Here is a 24,684-nt window from a genome sequence, read left to right on the forward strand (position 1 = left end):
AAGGCAGAACCCAAACCAATGTAATGCATCCAATGAAGATTTACAGGGAATTTTTTTCAGTAGAAACAGGCACATTTTCCGAGATGAAAGAGATACCACTTTCACTTTAACTTTTCGAGACGAGACAGCCTCAAATCTTGTCTCTTTGGGGGCCGTGGTGTCTCAGTGGTAGAACGTTCACCTTTGGTGCATGGCGTCATTGGTTCGATCCCAAATTGCACCAAAGTGAGTTTTTTTGAACAAACACAGTTTGTGTGGGTTTTATCGGGGGTTCTCCCGTTTCCTCTCACTTTCTTCGTTCTACAATTTCATTCATTTCTCATTATCATCATCTCCTTTAGCCTAGCCGGCATAACCGTGCGTCGTAAATCTTAAATATTTCATTTCATTTTTCAACTCTTGTCTCATTGGCAATTGTAGCTCACAGCATGTAATTAATTTAATTTGATACGCAAATTCATCATCATAAGTGAAAATAAGAAATGAAAGAAATTGTAGACTTATGATCTTTCTTAGTATGGCTATTTTACACAAGCCCAGAATTGCTTATTTTTTATTTTACTTTATGTTAAAGAAATTGTTGTAATCAGCTGTATATGAATTGCTTTTATTACGTAATTTGTAAACAATTTAGCCCTTATTTCGAGAATTACTGAAAGTTTTGCAGTTCAGTGATCATTGAGAGCTTAAAAGATAATCAAAGCCTTTACATACAAGTAACTTAATATTAATAATCATACAATATATGTTATATCTGCTTACAGATATGAACAGCAGTGGCAGATATACACAATGGGGGGGGGGTTGTGGTTTAAACCCCACCATTGAGCAAGATATTATGTAAAATTAAATATTTACTATATTAAAATGTATATACAAACTTACGAACACCTGCAATTATACGAACTTGGGAGGCCATAGGTTTATGAGTCCCCCCCCCGAATTATAGCTGGGGACTTCGTTCCCAGGCCCCCGCGTTTGCTTGACTTACGGCCTCACACTTTTCATATCCCTAACATATCTCTACTCTTAAGGGATTTCAAGATATGACCATCTTATTTTAACAATTACAATCCCATTTTTTTTTTTTTTTTTTTGTTTTTTGCTGCTTCAAGGGAAATATGTAAAAACACTGAAACATGTCTTTAGTTATTTTAAATTAAAAGCCTAAATAGCAACTTTCGTGCCTCTTACCTTAAGAGATTTAGAGATATGGCCATAATCTTATTTTAACAATTGCAAACCCGATTCATTTTTTCTCCCCGCCTCTTTTCTTCCCTTGTACGAAAATATCATATCTAAATACCAAATTTCATGTCCCTGACCTTAACCAATTTCGAGATTGGCCATCTTATTTTAAGAATTACAATCCCACCCATTTTCTTCCGTTCTTTTTTCTTCCCTTCTAAGGGAAACATCTAAAATTGCTGGAACTGGAACACATCTTTAATTATTTTAAATTAAAAGCCGAAATACCAACTTTAAAGGATTTCGAGATATGGCCATGCTATTTTAACAATTGTAACCTCGACTCTGTATTTTTCTCCCCGTTTTTTCCCTCTTTCCTTATAGAGAAAATATCAAAAAAACGGAGAAACATGTATGTAATTATTTTAAATGAGAAGTCCGAATACCGAATTTCATGTTTCTAACCTTAAAAGATTCCGATATATAGCCATTTTAAGATAATAATTACTATTCATCTTTCACCTTCCCCGTCGAATTTCCAGAGGTCCTTCCTTAGTGAGACCTTACGTCACAAGCCATATGCCTCGTTCAAATTTCAAGTTTCTAACTTAAACGGTTCGACCTAGGCGTTAATCAATCAGTCAGGACTTTTGTTTATATATAGAGATGTGTTTATTTATCTCTATACTTCCAGATACACCAAGTTGACCATCCTACACTGAAACAGAGGAATAGCAATAGGCAATAAATCAAAAAGTACAGAAACAGAATATTAATAAATAAATGAGTTCCGTTTCACGTTACAAACCCAGGGCAGACATCCAAACTATGGAGATTCAGCATTGACGTTGAAAGTTTTAGATCTATCACTCCAGGTTTGAATAGGAAGGGATAAAGTCGTAAATGGAACTTATGTTTTAGGACACATCAAGCTATCATTATCTTTTACCGTTCTTGCTCTGAGATGATCAACTGGATATGGTAGTTTTCTGTCACTTCCGGTTTGAAAAGGATTTGAGTCAAGATTGAATCAACTTTTAGGCAGGACCTGGGACTAATGAGTTTTTTTTTTTTTTTTTTTTAATTTAAGGTTTGGCCTAATGTTTCTTCGACGTTTCTCGATCTTCAGCTTTCTCTTTTAACTCCCAATATTTTCTTCTATCTTTCAAATTACCGATTAGTTGTGTTGTCATCTTCCTATTCCTCACTGTCCTTCTATGAGGGTATGAAGAAGACAATTTCTTCGCAAGATGTGTCCAATTTAATTGGCCTTCTTGCGAAAGATTCTGTCTAAAAACGTTCTCTTCTCTTCTATCCGTTTTAAAACATCATTTGTTACTCTCTCTTTGTACATTTTATCTTATCTACTTCCTCCAACACCATATTTCGAATCTCTCTAAATATTTCTTCTCTAACTTCCGTAATATCCAAGTCTTTGAACCATAAAGTCCAATACTCCATATCAGTGCCGTATTTAGGATTTTGTTTTGGGGGGAGGGGATATGCACAACAAGTGAAAAACACTCCTATTTTTTTTGGGTGCCGGCAAATATTAATGAGGCTGTGTGTATAACAAATTTATTTCGGGGGGGGGGTGATTAGCCCGATAGCCACCCTTAAATACACAACTATTCCATACAGATCAGCAAAACAAAAATAACACGTGTTAAATAGTTTTGAAAAGCTATCCAATGATATCAAACGCAACCTCCTATCCCCACCCCGTTCTTGGGTACGGGGGGTAACTTTAAAATTTTAGATGGAACCACCCATTTTTTATTGCACATTTTGATTCTCCAGTAAAAGTGACAGTGATTTTACCCAAAATTGAAAACAGTGCCTTTACGGATGGCACTTGAATCGACACACAAATAAGAGGGCGGCAAAACATTATGAAAGTGTGGATCTCAGTATCGTACGCCGTGGCCATACGGTTAGCGTACTGGACTGCGGAATCAGAGGTCGCGAGTTGAATTCCCGCTCAGAGTAGCATTTTTATACCCAAATATGAATTCATAAATGTTAACTTCGATAAAAATAATGTGTTTGTCCATATTTATTAATTTGCAAGAAAATACAAATGGCGACAAAAATGGTTTATTTTTGTTGTAAATAACCCTAATAACCCACTTACTAAGAACTAATTCATAAAGCTAGTTTGCAAAGCTTATCGAAAATTGTATTCTACGTAACTTCAAAAAAGTACTAATTGAAGTTAAAACGTATGGAATTTATTTGGTGAAATAAATTGAAAAAGATTGCCTTGAACGAGGATCGAATTCAGAACCTCTAACTCCACAATTTCATATTCTAACCGTACAGCCACAGATCACGGGACTGACAATCCATATTTTCGTAACTTTTTCATGCACCGACTTTTTATGTGTGTCGATTCAAGCGCCATCCATCTATGAAGATACTGTTTTCAATTTTTGGGTCAAATCACTGCCACTTTTTCTGGAGAATCGAAAGGTGACTTCAACTTTCGCCTAATAACCCCAGGCAATGGAATTTACAGATGTTAACTCAAGAGAAAGTGTAGGCGAATCTTGAATTCAAGATTCGCCTTTCAAGATTTGCCTAATGGGAAATTTGTTGGTAGTACTGTCAAGAAATGACTTAAAAATTTGTATATAAAGTAAAAATATGTACATTTAAAAGGCACATATTTAAAAAGTATAAGCACAATTACAGTATATGACTAGACTATGACAGTATATTACTGATATTATATGTTTGACATCGAAATATGAAAATGTTAGATGAAGTTACAGAATTACTACAGAAAACTTAAGCACAATTACGGTATATGAATAGATAGTACATATATGTATGCTTGACATCGAGCTGTGATAATGTTACACGAAGTTACAAATTGTCTTACAGCAAACAAAACATAAAATGAAGTGATAGAAATTATACGAAAGTTTGCATAAATCATAAAATAAACAAAGCACCAAGAATCACTAGTCACACATAAATAAAATGTAATGAGACACTGCAGCATCAAAGTGCTGTATTATGACTATTTCTTGTGATCCAACCCTTCTTTTGAATTCCACAATACATCGATAAAGGCGTTACCACTTTGCTTTCTCTGATTTAGCGACGTGTCCCATCTGGAGTTGATACATTGCCATTTCATTTTCTGCTTGCTCCTGTTTCAAAAGATCTACAAATCTATATATATTCAAGCCGCCGCCATTTATGGAACAATCATGTTTTCCTTGATTTCTGATCTTAGGTTCAGTTATACGGTCTTCGAGCTTATAACAAAATATTTTGTAAACAAAATTTCCTTTGTTTCATATATGTCATCTCTGTAGGTTAGGTAGATATAAAATTACAAGTGATAGGCTTGTGCCGTTAAATCTTATTTGTTTCTTTCAAGTGTGTTTTTCTGATTGCTTTAACTGATTCACAAAGAAGGCAAATTTCATCAACCAGCCAAAATGTTTAAATACATGAAAATACATGGGGAAATATGGATGATGTGATATTGTTTTACATGTTTTATATATATATATATATATATATATATATATATATATATATATATATATATATAAGGAAGACACACGACTTTGTCTGCTCCAGAAAGGGAAGACAACTTGTTAGAAACTATTCGGGAGATAGACAGTTAATTGGACGGTGTTATGCTTCAATTGACCAAGCGCCAAAACACGGTTCTGATAGTGAGATACTGAAGGAAATAGAAACATTCCTATTACGATCCAGTACTTGGCGCGTCATCGAATAGTTTTTTCTAAATATTTAAACAAATATGTAGGGTTTCAAACCATTTTTTAAAGAACATTATTGACATTGTTTCCTACTCACTGATGTAAAAATCTCGAAAATCGCAAAATGGCGCTTGGTCAATTGATGCATCTACTATGAATCCTAAAGAACTCGTAAAAGTGGAATAATTTTTCCAATTACAGCTTTATGCATCGCATGATAGTAAAGCACTGGCATTCTGTCGGTATTTCACATACAGAAGACTTATTTCACACCAGTCATTCATCGCTCAGTTTTACCCAAAAAAAGCGTGCGAGTAGACGACACATATTGAAGGTATACTATCAGATGCAAACTCGGCTGGAGTAAGATATTCCAGCAATTGATTGGGGATCGGAGGAGAAAATGAAGAGTGCTACCTAATTACTTGTTTGGACATACCACAGTATCAAATTCTTTTCTGAAGCTGGTGTATTGTAAATGTAAAACCCTCATGCCCTTAGTTCAACTGTTCTTGTTCGAGGTTGTTTTACTCAGACATGTGAATTAATTGTAGGGAAGTCACATTTTGGAAATCAAATAACAAGATGAAAGTGACATGTTGGCATTATCTTAGTGTTGAACTACCCTCGAATTATACATAACTTTTATGAATCTTTCGAAGCTCCTGCTTTCTTATTCTTTTTAGTTTTTCAGTGTAATAGATACCTTTCCTGTTCTGAAAGAAGCAGAGTTTATTATATGAAGCCTAAAGTATTAGAACATAAAAGCTCTCCTTAAAACTGATTGTTTCAATGACCTTTTTCATCTGAAGCAGCAGTGGGTCTGATCCAACCGAACCGTATCGTTCATGTCCCAATAGTGCACAGTGTCAAGGATTGGTTAATTTTTGTCTCTTTTATACACTATAAATTATGAATGAAGTGCAGGACTACCAACATATGCGAGCTAAACCAGGGTTTAAGAAAAATTCAATTTTCTCCTAATAAGAAAATTAGCTCTGTGTCATCGTTTTGATTGACGTTTGCATAGCTAGGAGCTATTAGGCGAATCTTGAATAGGCGAAACTTGAGGCCCCGAATCCAAGTGTACAATAAGAAATAGGCGTTCCCATTTAAAATTTTTAAGTTACCCCCTCTACTCTCGAAGGGGGTAGGGATAGGGGCTTGCGTTTGCTATCATTGGATAGCTTTTTCAAAACTATTTAGCACGTGTTATTTTTGTTTTGCTCGTCTTTATACTTCACGAGATATTATATCATTCCGGGACTTTTTCCGCACCCTGTATATATGTCTTTTCATGCTACGTTTCTGGTCTATAGCGATCAATATTGAAATCGGAAATGGTAGCACCGTTTCCCTTGCTATAGTCCATTACGAACCGAGATTGATAATGCCCTTCCCCGCTGATGTGGTGGACTAGCACCTGCGTTTTTAATGCACGAGGTTTTGAGTTCGATCCAGAGTGGGATAGCAAGAAAATTTCAATGTATTACGATGTGATTCAGATTACACCTTAAACTTGGATAGGTCTACGTCTTATATAGCCTCGGTGCTAAACTTAAACAAATAAACTAAGCTTAAGCCCATTCTTCGGATTTCACATCTAAAAACGGTGGCCTACACCCGCTTATTACGCAGAAAAATTCGTCCGTATTTGTAGAAAAAAAGTTGGGGAACTACTTGTGGGGAACGCACTAGATAGTCTCCCATCATCAAAATCTGACGCCACTGATGAGAATAAAACATCTATTACACTAAGCACTCCTTAATCCGATATGTTCAAGACCACGGCCGTGCCGGATTAGCGACTTTACCGGATTCCTTGTAGTGTAACATCCCAGGATTATACATCGAGGCTAAGGGAAATGGTGATGATGACGTGGATGATAATGGTGAAATGAAGAAAGTGAGAGGAACCGGAAGAACCCTGAGAAAACCCAGGTGCACGGTGTTTGTCCACCACAAAGTCTACTTGGTGCGGGCTGGAATCGTACAAAGAATCTCACGCATCAGAAATGAATTTCTACCACTGAACCATCGCGGCCCCTTACGGGATTATCGAACGTCAATACAGTTTTAACGGGAAAACCAATGATAAATTATTCCAGATAAAAATGCAAACGATTAAAACACATATTTTTATGTGTTTACGCATATTTTGAACTTGTGCAGACAACATAAATAACTTACTGTACTGCACAAAGTACTTCGTCATTCTAGTAACTGTGAGATTTAAACTATTCTTCTTATTTGTAATTCTATGGTCTACAAAATTAAATTCCAACATTGAATATTTATTTTTACGGCTCGATCAGTACCGGATTATGATGTGCCAAATAATAGAATGCCAGATTAGAAAATGTTTACTGTACCACTTACTGGAAGGAATTTATTGTAGAGGATTTTTCCAGTGTCTTGAAAAAAACTAGAAAAACTTCCCAACCAGTATATGTTGTATCAAATGGATCCAATTTTGAACAAATAATAAAAGATAGTCCTTTTAGTCTATTTGTTGTGTTTGACTTTTTAATTTTATTGTCTTAGGTTAGTCCTAAGATTTATAACCAGGACTGCATAAGTTTATTTATTTATATTAATTTGTGTATTTCCTGTAATTCATTTTTTGTCCTTTGTCTTTTCTAGTAAAATTATTTATAGCTAATATATTACGCCAATGGTCATTTGAGTGTCCAACTCTATAGAGAAAGTAATTTCTCATATTTTCTCTCTTTTTTTCCCTCTCATTTTGCCTGCAGCAACATAAGAAAGAGAAAAAGGTATAAATTCAATGTCAAAGTCACGTGTTGAATTGGAAAGGAAAAGTGTGTCAAAAGTGGCTTAAATATACATTAAGCAAGGGGAAAAAAAATCTTTTTTAAAAGAGAGAATCTATTCACACAACCCACTTCCAACTAGCACTGTTGCCAGATGATACGTGATATCAAATTGGCTTTCTTAGTCATTAATCATTTAATTTGCTTAAGTAGTGCATTAGTAGAAGGATTTTATGTATGCTATTTAGCCTAAGTTATATCTCGAAACGTAATGATAATGATAATGTGCATGAACTAGCTGCTGAGCTGCTGCTCTCATGAAACGTACGCTTTTATAGTCATCAGCATAATGTAGTATACTGTTTCGCACACTTTCTTAGTTTCGAATAACTTCAGAATGAATTTATCAATTTGAATACGGTTTTCTTTGATATAGAGCACAGTGGACTGACCCGCCTGGCAACCGGGCATACGCCCCCGGTATACCATCCCTTTATTGCATCCTAAAAAAAAAAACAAAAAAAAAACTATTTAATAATTACAAAAAAGAAAACAATCAATTTTCTTGAAATAAATATTTACATTATTTTCCAGTAATAATATATAAAATAATACATGAAATAATTAGTGAGCTCCTTCGTTGCTATGTGGCTAGCGCATGCACCTTTGGCACAGGTGATACAGGTTCGATTCCCGACGGGAGCTCTTATAGGGCCGCGGTGGCTCAGTGGTAGAGCGTTCACCTCTGGTGCTTGGGGCCCCGGGTTCGATCCCAGCCCCTTCCAAGTGAACTTTGTGGTGGGCAAACACCGTGTGTGTGGGTTTTCTCGGGGTTCTCCCGTTTCCTCCCACTTTCTTCATTTCACCATTTCATTCATTACTCATCATTACCGTCTCCTTTAGCCTAACAGGCATAACCGTGGGACGTAAAACTCAAAGATTTCTTTTCATTTTTCCGACGGGAGCTCATGTGGTTCGGATTCCACGTGAAGTTGTAAGTCCATGTCTTATATCTCCTCGCTGCTAAAAGGGACGATAAATTCAAATCAAAACAAACGAATTAATTAGCATATATTGTGAATGTTTGTTGGTAATAACTTTTCAAGCCACATACAGGGTGATTCACAAGCAAGTAAAAATACTTTGGTCTATAGTCTAAGTAGTCTAAGTAAAAAATTCCCATGAACATAGGTCCGATTCTCAACGGTTTGCAATCCACAGATTGTAAACCAGTTTGGATACCTCCTTACAGAAAAGTATTTCTTACTCGGCATGTAATCCCCGTTCTTGAAATGTTATAGCGCGTTGGAAAGATAAGGGGATGATATACAACGGATTATGCTGTGCTACCGTAAACCGGGGTAACTTTCTCAGGTTCTGAGCATATTTTTGTATGCAAACTCTCCAACACTGGGAGCACATAATTGAAATCCATGAGGTATGAACATCTAAATCGTAATGAACTCTGAACTCGTACCGTTAACGTCATAAAGATATTCCGTTCCCAGAGTTACCAAATTGATACTTTATTGACTAACGAAGTTACCCCTCCACATGGGGTAACTTCGTCAGGTAGGTGTTTGTCAATGAATTGACGAAGTGTCCTTAGGTATGGGGTAAATTCGATATACGGAAAACAGATATGAAGGTTTTGTAAGTTTCGTAAAGTATTAATACCATACGGTAAGGTATTACAACACTTATTGATTGTTGCCAAATAAAAGAAAAGACTACATTCCTACGGTTTTAATGTGACAAGGCACAGTACAAAGTTTTATACCGGTAATGTTGGTTAGTCATGAAGTGTTCAGTCATCATCCTCACAAATAACGCACATGTAGTGAACGTCTTTGGTTCTGTTATTGCTCTTGTCTTCGAATGCACCATAACTCGCTCAACAGGCTTGGTACCTCTAAGAACAATTACCTTTTTTGATCCAGGATCGTCTGTTATGTTGGTTTCGTCGAAGTTGTACATGTTTTCCGGTGGCTTGGTGCGCGTCTGGGGCTCGATGTTTATGAAGAAGTTCCGTACATCGTCTGCAGACAAGGCAGCTCTTGCGGAAGTAATATTTGTGGCAAGCCAAGTAGTAAGATTGTGACGGCGAATGAAGTTATTTAGGAAATTTTCACCGGAAACGTTGTTTTGATTGTGATTCCCTTCTTTTGATTGTGATTCCCTTCTTATCCAAGTGTGTTTTGACGAGTAGGGCAATGTCAGACCTAGCAAATGGAATGATCCACGCTGCAAGTTCCGCAGGAGTACCAATAATGGCTTTCTCTTCCAGCTCGTCCAACGTCAAAGGTCGTTCCACAGTTCCACCATGACGCTCATACTTTTTGTCCTGGAGGGTCGTTCGCGGTACACTTGTCACTTTTGAAGTCTAAGAGACGGATTTTCCCTGCACTATTAATCCCGTGGCATCCTGTACTTTTTTTGTGGTAGTTTTGATAGCTGCGGCCTCCCACAACTTTCTGGTACTTTCGCGACATGTTTCCAGCTCACCTTAAAGTGAAAAGGCAACAACACTTTAGTTTCGCTACTGATGACGGCACGTACGCATGTAATATGACAACATTGCAACCATGACGAAATTACCCCGGGGTGACGAAGTTACTCCGGTTTACGGTATTTATTTTTGTTTACCTCTGCGATAGTGTTGTCATTCAATTTCCACAAACTATTCGAGAAAACGGAAAATGTTTCGAGATAAATTTGGAAATTGTTCTTTATAATTTCTCTATCATGTGCGTTAGAGTACCATACTATACAATATACTTTTCTGTTTGGAGTCTAAACTAGTTCATAACCTGTGGATTGCAACTTTTTTGCTTAGAATCACCCATACCATCACCATCCAGAGTATTTCCACTTCCTCGTGAATTACCCTGCATGAGAGTGGCTTGTATGAATTTATAGTTACGTTGCAGAGACTCCATGGCTGTCTTCTCTAATCAAATTTCAAACTAGAGCAACACCTTGATAACCTTAGAAGCTAGTGATGGGGGTCTTAAGTTGTATATCTGTCCGTTGGTGTTATTATATGTAGTTGACGGGCACTCTCATAAAGGCAAAGGGTAAATCCATATCAAGTGGTCCAATTATGTTGCTCGACAGTTTACTTTAAATGTATTTTTTTTTTCTGTGCAAGTACCTTATGCTGTTAGTTCAAAACAATTATTAGTTTAATTGTAATAACTGTAGGTTTCGAGTGGCAGCTATATTTGTTTCTGAGTATGCATCATTTTGGAGTGTCAGATGGGGTTAGCAAATCTGAAGTTTCTCAGATCCTAATTATCCGATCGATGTGGAACGGAAACCAAAATGTTCAGCAAACTGTAAGCTACAAGACTGTGTAGTAGCCATTGTCATACAAGAAATATGAAAGGGTGAGCAAAAGTACGTCACTGACAATAAAAGCCCCGAATTTAGCAGATTGTTTTGCAAGAAGGGAAATGATTAGGAAACTGGCTTTTCTGGATTAATACCTCTGACGTAGGTGTGGTCATGCACCACCTCTGATGTTTCAGTCTTTTCACGTGGCCCCTTGTTTTGTAGGATTTTCTGAAAATTCAGATTTTTTTTAAACGCATATTTCACAGGTAGATATCTCTGGAAAGGGACCTGATGAAAATATACAATTCATCCCCATAAAAGCTCTATATGAGAATGTTATGTACCCAAAAATATAAATTTCAGATTTCATTACACGTAATTTTATTATATACACAAAATTATATCGTAAAAATAAGCATATGCAGAAGTACGGTTAAACGATAGTTTACTGTATATACACATCAGAAACCAATTGACAATGGATGAATGACTTATAAAGGGGTGAATAAAAACATGCATAAACAAATTTCATCCTTCTTACGTTCCATGTTATCTTCACGGAGATGACTGTAAATTAATATTATGATAATCCGCGTTTATGTAATTGCCTAGGTAGACTGGTGTTTCAAGCGCATTGAATTTATTTATTTCCAGAGTTGTACTCCAGCGTAAACAATGCATGAACCAATATGGGGTATGGCTCTTCGGCCAATTTTCATGGACATATTTTTTTCTTCAGCAGTGACATCATATTGGTGAGTAATCAAATGAACCATAATTTTGACAACTGTAACTGAAAGTTATGCCCTACACTGAAAGCTATTAATAATGTAACACTTAAAAACAGACAAGATAACAGCACCAAAGTTGGCAGGCAAAGACCTGATGGTACAAGTAGCAAATGACTAAACTTATCGCTCTGTGCGACGCGTGATGAACTGACGACTGCCAGTATCTTGTGAGTCCACTAGCCAAGCGTCTTCGACAAATTGCCACAGCCACCGCCCGCTGGATGGACGGACGAGCAAACTTTCCGTCCAGTGGGCGGTAGCCACAGCTCATCAATTGTAGCTGGCGGAGTTGAGACGATGTGCAACCATCGACCACACGTATTCATTCGACGACAGATCAAGATAAAACGCCTGTCAAGGGAGTAGAGCAGCGTTCCCCAACCGGTGTGCCGCGGCACACTGATGTGCCGCGAATTGGCCGCTGGTGTGCCGCGAGGAAATCGAAACAAAATTATTAATTCTATAGCAACCAAATTGCAGGACATAGGAAAAATGTATACAGTAGGGAGTCGAAAATCCGAACTATTGGAATCACAGGTAGTTTGGATTTTCAAATTGTTCGAATTTTCGAAAAATGACCAAGAAAATGCCATTTACGCTTAAATATACTGTACGGTATACTATTTTATCGATACAGTGGTTATACAGTACATGCAGTAATTACAATAATGTACGTAAGGCTACTTATATTTATAGTTACTGAAGAACCTGCTCGTACACTAAATTACACCGTTCTTGTAACTCACACTTAAAACTTAACTTGTATAGTCCTAAGGGAAAATAAAAATAAAAATGTGTATGACGAACAATTACATATGAATGAGCTTTTGTAAAAACACTGACTTCACACAATGCCGACGGACAACCCTATTATTTGTTCATCGCTAGCGCTAAGACAAAATGTAAAAAGTTTCTAGCGACGCGTTCGGATTTTTGATGTTCGGATTATCGACGTCCTACTGTATTTTTATTTCACATTACTATGAACCTGTCGATGTGAGGAATGACCGAAGTTTGAAGCTCCAGCACTCACAGCAAGATATGGCATCATTCTGAATTTCTCTCCGGAGAGAATATCTAGTTATTTCTGCAAAGGCTGTGAAAGTTTTCATTCCCTTTTCTACATCCTGCTTAAGTAAAGTAAGATTTTCTGTAATGAACACAATCAAGTGTAAGAACAAGTTACCATTATTAATTTCGGAACACGATATAAGGGTGTGTTTATCAACTATCCGTCCACAATTGAAGAAGATTGTGAAATAACATCAAGCTCAAGTTGCACATTAATTTTGCTTCATGCACCAACTTGTTTTACTTATTTTTTAAAAATTGTAACCTTCATATATTATTAAACAATTGTAACCTTCAATAGATATTATTGGAAAATTGTTACATTACTAATATTATTGAACGATATTGAGCGGAATGATAATAAGCGGCCAGATGGAATTACTTTGACACCTTGGAAAAGGGGCCAGTGTCTAGTATGGGATGTAACATGTGTAGATACTTTTGCCCCATCTTACTTAACGTCAACTACTGAAGAAGCGGGAAGTGCAGCAGAGACAGCGTGTATGCGGAAACATTCTAAATATTCAAAACTTAAAGAAGATCACATTTTTATTGCGTTTGCCACGGAAACAATGGGCGTTTTTAGCAAAGAAGCCAGAATGTTTTTAAAGGAATTAGGATCAACATTAATTAACAAATCAGGAGATCCTAGAAGTGGTTACTTTTTGACACAAAGGATAAGCCTAGCCATAAAAAGAGGCAATGCCATTAGCATATTAAACTCCTTCCCATCTTCACCCAAGCTGGATGAAATTTTTTATCTAAAATAAATATAAACATTTTCTGAATGTTAATAATTGCTACTTCAAAGACATATACAGTATAAAATGATATTTTTGTTTATCATTGTGTGATTGGGATTATGGCAAAATCTAAATATAGAGGACTGAAACACTTATTAATCATTATGTGTTATCCTTCGTTTCTACAATTGTCGGTTTATATAGTACCAAAATTATGTTTAATTTTTACTGTTTGCTGTTTTAAATATGTTAAATTTGATGTTTCTCTAAATGTATTGTAGAACTTTTGTATATATTATTTTTTTCTAGAAACTTCATTAACCAGAAATGTTATATGTGTACACTAGTTTCATAGTCACAGCTAAATTTATTTAAAAAAATATTATTGAAGAATTCTAATTTTCATATATTTAAAAAATGCAATGTATATTAACTACGTTAATAAATTATAAGTTTCATATTGTGTTACTTTTCTGTACATTTTTAATGTTGAGAAAAAAGTATGTGTTATCACTGTTATGACCATTATTGCTTATTTATTTTTGCAGACTATTTCGTAACTTGAAACCTTAAAATATCATTCAATCCTTTCGACAAAGCAAACATACATACCTACATTTGTGTTTTAAAAGTACAAGAGATTTGTGCTTTCGTTCGTTATTTAGTGATCTTCCTTCTTAGTTAAAGTTTGGATACAGTTTTCGAAAAAGAAAGTGTATGTTTAATAACCTGAGTCCCATATTTCATTGCAATTGGTTTCTATTTTTAAATTAGAATGGAAAATAAGCATAATGATTTACCACGGGGGAAAATCAGTGATCAAGCTTTCTTTTCTGTGAGAAGATCAGTAATCACTGAAAGAAATTACCACGGTATTTTATATTTACCAATAATGATATATATGAGTGTGCCTCGAGAATTCAAGTTACACCTGTAGTGTGCCGTAGGTTGAAAAAGGTTGGGAAACACTGGAGTAGAGGAACATTGTGTCCAGCCAGGAAGTGTAGGGCAGTGTGGGCAACATGAAGGCTCCCCTTATCCAGCTGGAATATACTATAGTTCCCGGTAAGACCTGCTCTAAAATAACTATAATTGGGTCCAATATCTCGTCAATAGCCTATATGTTGGCTGGTCAAATGTACGTTAATGCATAAGAGGCACGAACGGGCACGAGATCCAATAGCACCCCATACCTGGTGCCGGATCGACGTAGCGATGCAAGAATGCAGGTGTCGTCTAACATAGTGTCACGGTAACGCTAGATACATCTGTATAAGCATATTCTTGAAAAGTCTTGCAAACGTAGGTTCAGTTTGGAGAGGTTGTTCGGACAAACTAGACCAATATAATATGTGTGTTTCTGCTAAGGAAGCATAGAGGATACAAGATTAAATATTTCATGCCAGCATTCGCCTGGTACAACAGAAAAAAATTGTAAAAATCTCAGAATGGCAGCAACCAGATTAGAACCAGGAGTCCCCTTGCAAACACTTACCGTTCGTACGGTTTTACTGAAATATTTTTATGGTATGTGCTTAATCATGGGCAAACTCAGTTTTATTCTTTCTTTCTTTGCTTACTTTTAAACAAGATATTTCAATGAATTAATTTAATTTCGAATTTGCAATGAGATCATTCTGATTTTTATTTTCACATTTATATTGCTGATTAAAAAAAAACTCCCAGCAGTTCTTTTAATTTAATTCCGTGTAAGAGCCACGTGTTTATTTTTTATCCGTAATTATAAGAAAATGTGAAATATACTTCTCCCTTTTTCTGTTGTTTACTTTTTGTTTACAAGATAAGTTACATTAAAGTTGCACAATTGTTTCATAATTAGCCTACATTGAAAGGTTACAGTCTCTAGATTTTGCGATGTTATCAAATACTAAATTATAGTCTTCACTGTTGCGTGCACGGGATAGGAAGGAACTGACACACCGTAGCAATCTGTATTATATTGTTTTCTTTTGAAAATTTCATAATGCCTTATTTTCTTTATATACACAGTATTTTGCTAATGTTATGAAAAGATTCCCTACTTAGTCGAGTGATGACCTGTAAATAGCAGGCCATTTCCGTTCTGTAAATAATAGTGGTGACGAAATCATCTCAATTTGCCACTAGAAATAAGAACATTAGAGAATCATATTGAAAAACAGTGGCGGCTCTTGAGGAAAGTCGCATAGATAAAAGAAATATTTTTTTATCGCTACAGGTGAAAGGAAAAATTAGCTATTGTAGTAATTCTTGTCATGTACTGGTAGAACTCATTACACTTTCTGCTAACTGGGACATACTTATCATTTTATTTTTGTGTAGTTAGTGTTAGAATGATATGTAATACGTTAGATACAAGTTTTTTGTGGTTAAAATTATTAGCGTTGAAATATTTGGTGAGGGAGACCGAGCCCAATATTTGATTTCCAGCTTGTTTAGTCCGAATCCTATGTTATAGTAATAGTTCAAGTCTTAGCCGCAGTGCTAAAACAGGATCTTAAATTGCCAACAAACAAATAATTGGTTAGAAATTCAGTATATATTATGGTTAGATTAAGCTAGAACATTGAATTTATTTACGTTTACCACGTGTGTTCTAGCAATGAACAAACAAGTAAGTGGATTAATTCTTATGAAATGAATGCTATTAAAAGGTATATGGAAACATAATTTAAGACATTTATTTAGTTGTATGTTTTCATAATTATAAAATAAAACGTAAACTACTAGGATGGCTTGTTTGCTTTATATTGAAGACTTTTTTTTCTGATTATGATATTGAACATTATTGTAAGTTACAATATACGGTATCTGTTTTATTAGGATCATTCAGCGGGACTTATAAGATGGTATTGGTAGGACAGTCATCTGTCCGTCCGTTACTCCACGCGATAACTTGAACGAAAGAGAATTTTTGAATGTTGTTTTTTTCGAGATAATAGACAGCTAGAGCTATTATCTCGAAGGAGTTCGTTAATGGATGGATTGAATTCGTTAACATCTTCAAGAGTAATGGTGATTATCCATGTCCTGTTTAAAAACTTTAACATTCCCTGGTTTCTATGCAACCTGTGCAGTAGCCAAGATATATTGGTTGCCTATAATAAAAGGATATACAGTTTTTCTTAGTGCAAAATGCTCTTCGGAATATCCCATACATGAAATCGTTGAGTTGATTTTAGTTTAGCGTCCTGTTCAACAGCGAGGCTATACGAGACGTGGACCTACTGATTAACGTGGAATCCGAACCACATGAGCTCCCGCCGGGAATCGAACCCGGATCTCCCACGCCAAAGGCGCGTACGCTAACCGCTTAGCCACGGAGGAGCTCATATCTGAAATCGTGTAATCCTCTTTAGTGCATTCAGCAGAGTTTAGTATTAGGATCATGCAGTGGGCTTTATTAGATTATAGCCCTATTGTTAGTATACCCGTTCGTTCGTCTATATTCCGACCATGTTCTTCAGAGGGATTCGAACCCCTAGTGGATTACACTTCATGATCCGAAGCCGTATGACCGAGTCCGCTTGGCTATTGCCACCGGCAACCACTGATCTACTGTGCCTCCTGATCTTGTGATCGAATCATGTGAAAATGGCTGAACCGATTGAAATTATATTTTTTGAATATAACTATCACTTACCTTCAACTGTTTTTTTTAATTATGTTATCTTGATTAAAATATGTATCCTACGAGGGAAGCGGAGGGACAAAATTTATGTAAAAAATTTAGTATCTCACGATTTCGTCAAGTTAGATCTTGGTATATAAACTCTTCATTAAACAATAAGTGTATTCGTGTCTCAGCGTAAATAAAATACCCACCTCAAGCTAGTATTTTATCACGTCACTTTCATTAATGAGCGTATCCTAAGGGCAGGGGCTCAAAATTTCTGCTTAAAATAAAGTATTTCAAGGTTTTTTTTTTTTTTTTAAATCAGTACATTTACATTCAAATGTGTATCCTAAGGTTGGTTCAAATACGTATTTCCCACCGGGCATTTCAGCTAGTAGGAAATCAAGGAAATAATCTCGAGTTTTCCTCACTAACAATCTTTGCATTCGTGTTAATGTATTCATGTTTAAGATGTAAACAGCTAACAATTATTAAATGGACCTTCTATTAATAAACAGAGTACAATGCCATTGTACTCGACCAATACTTTTAACATCAATATTACATAATAATAATAATAATAATAATAATAATAATAATAATAATAATAATAATAATAATAATAATAATAATAATAATAATAATAATAATAATAATAAAATACTATTAAACAGGGGGATTCTTCACATCATTGCCTTTCTCTTTAAATGCTTTGGTTGTTAACACACTATGATACTAGCAAATAACAAAAGCGCATGCATGGGTAACAAGAATAATTTTAATAAGGAATTGAAGTGGATAGTTTTAAATAATAACCTTTGTTGTGTTGTGCATGTAATGATCATTGTGTGCATCGATTATACATGAGAAGGATAACTTTTATGAAAATATATGTAAAGTTTACCCAATGACTCGCATGTTACAAATGAATGATGTTATACTTGAGAACGAGTCCTTTGTTTCTTTTGAATGGTTATTGAATATTATTCCCCAACTCTGATCAGAGCTTTGTAATATTTAATTATTAGTTTTTGTATGCACAATAAGCAATGCTCAAAACTGACCTTTTCACATTTGCTGCTCTAGGATTTGATATGTCCTTTGCAAGCACGTGGACAGGTTGAAGTGCGGGAAAGAGGGAAATATTACGAAAATCTGACAACAATATCGAGTGATCATTTTCCAACTTTTTGGTTAAAATTTCTCTTTTTGTTTCTGTTAAACATTGAAAGAACGTTACATCTAAATATACAATATTAATGCAATAAGTAGCATATTTATAATCTAAAATTCACTAAGAAAAATTTACAAAATCATGGAACACATGCTGTTGCTTTAAGTGTTTTTCACATTTTACAAGGCGTCAGATGTGGCCAAGGGCGCCCATCAGGGAGGCAAGGTGGGAGGCTCCTCCCTCTTTAGAGGAAATTGTGCTTCGGAAGATTTAAAATCCAATAGATATTTTAAAATAGTTACCGCAAAATTTGAGACTACATTTGAAATATCGCTTATACTTGCTCCCCTTGGAAACCACAACATGGGCGCCCTTGGATGTGGCACAATCTTATTTTTTCTTTCTGCCTGTAAGTCCAAAATCGAACTTTCAATATTTATTTGTTCAATTTATAAATTCCGTATGCTTCATTGTTGGAAATATGTGTCACTGTTGGAAGTATGTGTGCCACCGTTAGGAGACGACGACCTTTTTGTTAACAGTGTATTTTTTTTTTAACATATACAGTGCATCAATAAATGAATAATCTTTTGCATCAGAGTAAAAATTATCGATTATGATTGATAACAAACAACACGAGTTTTAGTGTCATAAAATTAATATTTTAGTCATTTTATCGAAAATTACTCATGAGAATTTACCTGAATCATGTTATTGCATTCAGGTTGATGCGATCTATCGATTGATATACAAAGGAGTCTCAATTTAGCAAAGCACCTGAAAAAAGTGCCCCTTTCCAGATAAATATGACATTGGACCAGTTTCACCCTCACAGCAGCTCTGATGCGACATAGAAGTCATGAACCGTAATAAGTCAAATATGATACCATTCCACTTGCAGCGCAACACTCAGTTCCATGAGAGAGGATGCACCGGATTCATGTCTCCAAAATGGAGCATAGCTGTTCAAGACAATTGTGTTGAGATCCGGGGATTGGGCGGGCAATGGGAGATGTCCAGTTTCATCTCGATGTTCCTGAAACCACACCGCACCAGCTTCAGCTGTGAGAACGAGCGCATTATCATCCTGGAATATGGTGCCCTTGCCCGGAAACAATATCTGAACCATAGGATGCGCATGGTTCCCTAAAATGGCGACATAATCAGAGGCAATGGCGCTACTGTTAAGTATTAATACAAAACCCACCGGAAACCAGGATATTACGGCCAACATAATCACATAGGTGCCACCATGATTCATGGTTGGATGAAGAGACTGCTGATTATACGTTTCTTTGGACGACCGACACACATAAACACGGTCCATGGTTTAAAATAAGGTAAACGATGACTCCAACGACTATATTACACTTTTCAGTCATCAGCGGTCCATATTAGTATTCTCGCCACTATTGGCATCATGTTAAAGCCTTGTAGGTAGTCCATTCTCAGAGGTTTCGTCTGTATAAATCGGCCCATATATCTTTGTCGTATAACTCGCGGCGAACTGTGATTGCTGACAGGCTGTGGGAGATGTTGCTTGAGTTCCTTCGTCACTTGCACCGCAGTCGCACGAAGGTTCTGCCTAACAATCCATTTTAATACTCAGCGGAATCTGTCACTTTCGGTTTTCTTCCAACTATGGTTTGTCTTTGCTGATGTGGTTTTACCATAAGTTTGTATGCTGTCATCAAGTTGGACATTGTCTTCTCACGACACACCCAACACTTTGCCACTCCACCCTCTTTGGAAATCATAGTGGTCGCCCATTTTACATTATCACTGTTTCTTTAGTTCACTTCACATTGCCGTTTTACTGTTCCTCACGAAGTACGAAGTTTTCCCTAAACGTCTCACGTGTTTCCAGCTTCAGGTGTTTCCATGAAATTGATAAGCAGCCTCTGTATATCTCACCTTTGGACTCTTATAATTAAAAATAAATTAAGGATTAATTGTTTATAATAATTTTGCTCTTATTTCATTAATTATACTATGTACAGTCGCTATATATGCTAGTGTTTTAGTGAAAATTTTGGTGAGTGTATGTTTAGTATTAATTTCATCTTAATAGAGTCCGTTGTTAATGTCATACAGCGCCAACTTTTTTGAATTACTAAAAATTCGCTTTTCTCGAAAATGCCACACGAGAATTTACACTCGCCTACAATTCATTTTTATTAACCATCCGTTTCCTTTAGTATGAAGGGCATAACAGTAGAATGTACAACTAAAAAATTCGTATCATTTTGCTAAGCTCAATGAGTAATTTTTGATACGCGTATATGTCTCTTCGTTGGGCATTTTTCATTATAAGTTAATAATGTTGTAGATGTTTTTAATATTTTAAGGATGATCTTGGAAGCAATTATCACAAATAAAATCTATATTCGACATTATATAAAATAAGTAAACTAAAAATAAGAATGCGATTGCGGAAACTGTAATCGTATGCGCTTTCAGCCTTTCGACACCGTAATACAAATATCGATAGTAGGGCTATAGACGCAGCATATAGACTCTCATTGTCTATTAATACAAGTAGCTTTCCATTAACTTCAAACCTTGGGTCAACACCCTTGGGAATTTTATTATTCTTACGTTGTTATTTTAGTATTGGGAATAGAAGGAGAATATTACACATTATGAAACTGTCTATAATACTGTACGCTTGGTGGTCTTATCCATTGGACATTTATTTAATATTATTAAGAAATATCCATGCACGTCCGATGGAACTGGAAATGGATTTAATACCTGTTTTGTTTTATCTGATACTTCTATCCGCCAGGGTGCAAAATCTTTAAGGGATGAGGAGAATTCCCCCACTTAATATTTTTGTAGTAATATTCCTACACTAATAAGTTACTGGAGGTGAAATTAAGTTACGTTATTATCAGAAGTGTGCAAGTTAATGACAGTTAATTCATATGAACAGATATGAATCATTTTATATGTAATGAACAGGTGAATTATAGTATGAAAATATAGAAAACAATTATATTTAATTATGTTCTGGAAACTTGTGTCCGTAATTCCATATAGTTTAATAATTATGGCTGTTTACATATCTGAACTCACTACGTCAAATCATTCAAGTGCGAAGAGGTTTCCTTTTTATTTTTTTATATTTGTATTTCTCCACTAGCGCTTAGACTGTGATGATTTTGCACTCTGTTTTTTTAAACTCATTTACTTTAATGCAGCTAGGTGTAGTTATGGGCCAAAGGTGTAGAGGTAGGGTGACCAGTTCTTTTACTCTTCAGTTCCAAAAGGTGAATGCAACACTGAAAATTAAGAAAGGAAGTCGTGGAAACAGTGAGGAGCTCAAATGAAAAAGGAACATCTCAGTTTGACTAAGTTTGGAGTTTTTTTTAGGGTTCACATGAATTCTGATGTAATACATACATAAATATTTGTTAAGCTTCTATACAGTAACAAAACATGGTCACAAAATGCCAATTTTGTTAGAGCTAGAAATTGTGTTTTAGTTGGGATGGGTCCTTATTCCACTGAGCCCCTGAACTTCAAATTTTACAGGTAATTAAATGCTACACAAATATACAATATGACCTTTATTAAAATCTACTTTGTAAAGACCTTTTACAATCATTCTACAAAAAGTACATTTTAGGTAAAGGGAAAGTATATTTAAGGTAAATATCCGAGATTGTTTAATGGATCGTTGTACCCTTCCAAAAGACTGCTAAGAAAATCCAACGGGAATTGATGATCAAATGCATAGTTATCTAAGGCACCTCCACCATGAAGAGCACGAAGCCCATCTATGCCTCCAAGAGCGCCAAATTGAAGACCAATGTTATTTCTAGGTGTGTTTTGGACCTTACTAACACTGGTACCACCTTTGGCTGGTGACTTAGCAACGCCTGATAATGTGTAAACCCGTACACATGGAAGTTCTGGTACAAGGGAAATGAGGACCAAAATGAAGACCTGTAAAAAATAACAATAAAAAATTAGATTTGTACTTTAATCAATATTCTTTTGAGTAATTATAATCTCATGAATATAAAATATTTGAACAATTTTATAATTCAAATGATAAATGAATAATACAAGTAAGATCTACAAGGAAGACAAATGCAATCCAACTACATTTGCTTCATCATTAGCAGAGTCCAGAACTTTCTGTTATCTAAGCAAATTTATGATTTTAAGAGAACCAGTCCGATCAATTTGCTAATAATATTACAGTCGATGATAAAGCCGACTAAAATTAGGACATATTAATCCATGAGCTTTGTGGAGTTGAATTATGTGTAGATCATTCGGTAGGTTGCTACATTTATTCTGACAACATCCGGAATCAGTAATACCATTGAAGACATGCTGGGGTAGGGTGAGTGACTAAAAATATGCAATAGCGGGTAGCGGTGAGGCTTGCTGAAAACATTGTACACTTTTAACATCCGCTCTGATTACAATAAAGGTAATATTATCCAAGATAAGTCTTGTGCAGATTACATTACTATATGTACGATTCATTTTATATGACAGCTGATTATGTCGGACCGATTCTAAAAGTTTCACTTCGAAGTTAAATTATTATAACGATATCTCAATACAACATACAGAAACTTTTTTCTGAAATAGCTGTTATTTACCGTATAACAGGGAAAGGTATACACATTGTTTGGCTACAGTTGAAAAATTGTTAAAAAATTTTAATATTGATTATCAGTTTGTGTTATAGTTAAATCGTCTCAAATGTTAGAATACACAATAAATATTTTACTCAAACTTTTTTATGTTTTTTCCCATTATTTCCATAATATTTTCTAGCAACATAAGATGGCAACAAGCGACATACTTTTGATGCCATATTCTCGAAAACTATGCATGTAAATGTAACCTGCAACACATCATTTTGTTCATCTTTGCTATCTATCGACTGATGTATGAATCAGCTTTGAAAATCATTTAATTAAACATAAATTTAGGTTTTGGCAACATCTCATTAACCATACTACATACTGTAATCTTATTAGTGTTATGATGAAGAGTTTGATGAGTATATATTTCATTGTCAGTGTCGGTGAAAGATAGGCAGCATGAATCTTACACACCAGCAATTATCAGGTTCATAAATAAATTCGTTTCTATTGATTTTCTAGAAAAATACGAATAAGCTTTTACACTGACCCATACCTAAAGTAGTCGGCTGCTGATTAGTACTAGTATAATCCACACCGCATTATTTGATATGTATCTAATGGAAGTTTAATTCCTCCTTTACTAATTACAAGTTTCTAAGCTAGAAGTCATCAATGACGAATAAATGCTTACTGGGAGAATATATTTTTTTAAGTTTAAAGAGATCTAGTGATTGTTATTTCTCATGTTTGGACATTTTTTTTTCGTTAAACACGGAAAAAAATATAGGGTCGTGTGTTTGTTACTCGTAATCTTGCATTGAATGAATTCAAAGCTTCGACGTGTGAAGAGATTCGATTCATTACTGCGGACGTAGTGCAGAAAGTTATGAGAAACATCCATTCGCGAATGCAGAAATGTTAACTCAGAGAGGGACGCAATTTAGAGGACATTCTTTTCAAAATGTGAGTTCTTTTGGTTTTTATGTAAATGGCATACATGTACCTTCTTCTGCCCAAAATTACGTAAGAATGTATACAATATTATTGTGCATATTTTCAAAATCTCCCACTCAAGGGCGCATACTTCAAGACTCCTTTGCCGTTTACCACCATCAATTTTTGTTATAATGGAAGATTTATCCATGTCTTTTATTGTCCACAAAATAATTTATAGCTTCACATACGCATTACATAAGTTTTTAAATGCTTCTTAGCATTCAGTTATTAAAGTGATAACATTTCCATTTCCACCTGCCATGTATTTTTACTTTCGAGCAATTATAGGAGAGAAGAAAGTATGTTGCATGCAAAAGAGGCGAATTTGAAATTTCAAAAGATTACACGTTTCATAATTCCTACATGCCAGAAAACGGATTTTTGGATGTCTGTCCGTCTATTCGTTCGTTCGTCCGTCTATTCATCCCGATGTAAATTATATTCACTCTCCTAGAGGCTAAATACCATTCAAATTTTAAAATTAAGGTTTTTATAAAATAACCTAGAGGTAGTTTTTGAGTTTTATTTGTGCTTTGAAAAATAATGACAGTTTACTGAAAGATGGAAATTAAAATTTACGATTATCTCGAAAATGTCTCCAATGATTTTCTTCTTATTTCATAAATCAATTTTTCATTA

General features: G+C 35.3%; 1 protein-coding gene across 1 annotated transcript in view; it reads left to right on the forward strand.

Annotated features, from left to right (window-relative positions):
* LOC145693704 (uncharacterized) overlaps nt 1-24,684 on the forward strand; it is a 126,102-nt gene that overhangs the window by 38,217 nt on the left and 63,201 nt on the right. The window lies entirely within an intron of this gene.

This window comes from Thermobia domestica, chromosome 1, assembly GCF_964235325.1.
Source record: "Thermobia domestica chromosome 1, izTheDome1.hap1.1, whole genome shotgun sequence".
NCBI classification, from domain to species: Eukaryota; Metazoa; Arthropoda; class Insecta; order Zygentoma; family Lepismatidae; genus Thermobia; species Thermobia domestica.